The 3,295-nt window shown below is 35.8% G+C and overlaps 1 long non-coding RNA gene across 1 annotated transcript in view; it reads right to left on the minus strand.

Annotated features, from left to right (window-relative positions):
• Positions 1 to 166: 166 nt before the first annotated feature.
• LOC106528844 (uncharacterized) overlaps positions 167 to 3,295 on the minus strand; it is a 15,034-nt gene continuing 11,905 nt past the window's right edge. The window contains exons 2-4 of the long non-coding RNA XR_001311548.1: positions 2,458 to 2,563; positions 519 to 728; positions 167 to 387 (exon numbers count right to left, since the gene is read on the minus strand). This is a non-coding gene — a long non-coding RNA (uncharacterized LOC106528844). The remainder of the gene's footprint in view (positions 388 to 518; positions 729 to 2,457; positions 2,564 to 3,295) is intronic.

Genomic DNA, 3,295 nt, shown 5'->3' on the forward strand with positions numbered 1-3,295 from the left:
TGTTCAATACTTATTTTACCCGCTGTATATATATACATGAGATAAGGTCTCATAATTATGAGATCAGGAGTCCTATTTTTTAGTTTTATTTATTTATTTATTTATTTATTTGGTGAATGCAATGCTCTTCCGTACATCTCTGAGTAACAGAGTGAAATGTAAAAAGTGCTGCAACTGTCTGCCCTACTTTTAGCTTTTTAGTCAATGTTTTTTGTGTTTTTTTAACTTTAAGCTTACAGGTTTTAAAAACTTCATTAATGAGCTTCACTCAGAAATGACTTCCTCCTCCTTCCCAACATTTCTTCTCCTGATTCAGTTTTGTCAGCTGCAGAGTTCAGGTTTGGTTCTGGTCTTGGACCCAGACAGGACTTTAAATCTGAGAGAAGCCTGCAGGGACAGATGAAGAGGAGGAGTCTTCATCAGTCAGAAGACAATGATCCTCTTTATGCCTCATTTAACGGATGTTTGAACTTTCTCTGCAGAAGATATGAAACCTGAAATCCGAGCAGACTCCTCACCTGTTCCTCCTCTTCATCACTGTGAAGACTGATGAAGAGGAGCGGACGGTGATGAAGAGGTGAGGGGGCAGCAGATGTCAGAGTCAGCTCCCTGCGTGAGAACAAACCGCCCACTCTGCAGAAGACAAACTGCTGCTGGTCTTCAGGAGGGATCATCTTGGGTCTTTGTGGACCTCAGAACCATCTGGACCTCAGAGGGACACAGAACATCTGAGGAAAATAAAAAGGTTTTAGGTTCAACAGTCTGTTCACAACTCTTGTTTTTTACCCACATGTTTTCTTTCACATATTTTTCACACATTTACAGTTTTTATGACACAACTTAAATATATTTATTGTACAGTTCAGTTATTTTTTCACACATTTCTTACCTTATTTACAAGACAATTTTCTTTTTTGTCAGTTTTTAATCGTTTGTTTCTTGCACACTATTTTTAACTGAGTTAAAACAACAAACATTTGAAATGCCATTTTTTCATTGTATAATTTTATTAATATATTTTGATTTTTTTTAAATCAAACCATGTTTCCTTGCAGCTCAGTGTTCTGCATGTTGTTTTTTTCTGCTTCGACAGATATGATTTAAAGTTTTTACATATTTTGATAAAAGCTAAAGATGAAAATCTAATCATTTTAGGTGCAGATTATTGTTAGAATCATTGTAAAAAAAACTATTTTCAGTAAACAAGGAAGTGACTGCTGAATATATACAAAATGTCAGCTGTAGAGCTAAAGGTAGCAGAACACTAACTGAAAGCTAAAATTTGCAAAAGGCTGCTAATAACTAAAAACAGCTAAATTAAAGACGAAAGTAGTAAAACACTCATAACACTAATTAGAAGCTAAAATAGCAAAATACCTACAAGTTAAATGTAGTAAAGTATCTAAAAACAGCTAGAGATTAGCTGTAAGTCAAAATTGACAATGTTACATGTAGCAAATAACCAAAGGTTTAAAAGTTTGGTTAATAGCTTAAAGAAGCTAAATAAAACCTAAAACATCAACTAGAAATGAAAAGTAGCAAAAGGCTAACTAATAGCTAAATGTAGCAAAATAGCTGAAAGTGACAACAGATGAGCAAAAACCTACAACTGACAAAAAGCCAGTTAAATGGCTAAAGGTACCAGGCTGGCTAAAAGCTAAAAGTGGCAAAACACTGACTAAAAGCTAAAAGTGATAAAGGCTAGCTAATAACTAAAACCAGCAAAAGATTAGTTAAAAACTAAAATGAGCAAAAAGCTAGGCCATGTTAAGTATCAAAAGGCTGGCTAAAGGCTACAAGGATAAATAAATTTGTGAAATAAAAATTTGTTCAAAAATATAAAAGCTGCAAAGAACAAACATTTTAGTAGCTGTGCCCTGAATGAGCTGAAGAACAGCTTAAATTACGAACAGTCTACTGAAACAAAGCAGGGCTGTCAAACTCGTTTTCACTGAGGGCCACATGAGCGTTATGGTGGCCCTTAAGGGCCACTTGTAATAAACTTTGACGTTTCATGTTTAACTTTGACTCAACAGTGTTTTAACACGTCCTCTTTTAAACACTAAGAACTAAGTGTATTACTGACTAAATCTGAAATAAATACAGAAATATTACTAAAAGTAAAACTAATAAAGTTTTACTCACTGATGAGTTTATAGTGAGTAGCTGCATTATGTCAGATTTAATTTATGTCTGATGCCAACTTTAAAACAGCTTATTTTCAGACATTAATACTGGGCTGTCAACTAAATTGCTCAGTTACTTAAAGCTCAGGAGCAGGACAATTGTTATATTTCACCTTTTAAATTTATTTTGTTGCATTTAATCATAAATTTAAAGTTTACTGTTGATATAAGAAACAATTTTCATGTTTTTTTTTTTTTTTGGCCGGCCCATGGGCCCTTGTGTTTGACACGTGGTGTAAAACATGAAGAAAACAATAGCGTTCAGTGTTACCGGTTGGTGTTTTCCTGGTTCACATCAGTGAATTTCTGCACATCAGCAGGTTCTGCAGAACCCTAGCTGTCACAGACCCATCAGTTCCTCAGACGAGCAGTGAAACCTGCAAAACAGATGAACATTTTCTCAGAATCATGGAGGTTTATGTTGGTTGAAACATTGAAATCTGCTGCTGTGTTTTTGGAAACAAACAGAAAAAAGAAAAAGCCCTGAACACAAACCGTCCTCGAAGAAATCGATCCTTTGGTTTTTAGAGCTTCTTCTCTGCTGGAGTCGTATTGATTTTTAACTTTGCTGCTATTCAGGGAAAAGACAAGACATCTTCCACATCTTTGCTGTCAGCGCGCGCACAGACACACAAACACACAAACACACACACATTCTTGTATTTGCATCAAACTGAGTACTTTGTATTGACTTCCATTCATTTTTGTATTCATGCCTAACCCAGACATTTTCCCTAAAATTAACCATTACTGGTTTATAGTTTACACTAACTTGAAGCAAACCTCAACTAACCAGTAAAGCACAGCAGAGCTGCAAACAAAGTGAGGACACTGAAGAGGTCCTCACTTTACATCAAAGACCTCACTTTGATAGTGCAAATGGTCCTCACTCTGTAGTCAAAATACACATACACACACCCCTACTATGTCTCTCTATCCTTGTAGGGACTTTCCATTGACTTCCATTCATTTTTTTTTTTTTGGAAATTTTATATCTTAACCCTGACCACAAACCCTGATAACCTCACAGGTTAGGCACCTGACCCTAAAACTAACCTAAACTCAATTCACACCTTGGTCGTAACCCCACCACCACCACCACCACCACC

The sequence above is a fragment of the Austrofundulus limnaeus genome, unplaced genomic scaffold, assembly GCF_001266775.1.
Source record: "Austrofundulus limnaeus strain Quisiro unplaced genomic scaffold, Austrofundulus_limnaeus-1.0 Scaffold407, whole genome shotgun sequence".
Classification (NCBI taxonomy): domain Eukaryota; kingdom Metazoa; phylum Chordata; class Actinopteri; order Cyprinodontiformes; family Rivulidae; genus Austrofundulus; species Austrofundulus limnaeus.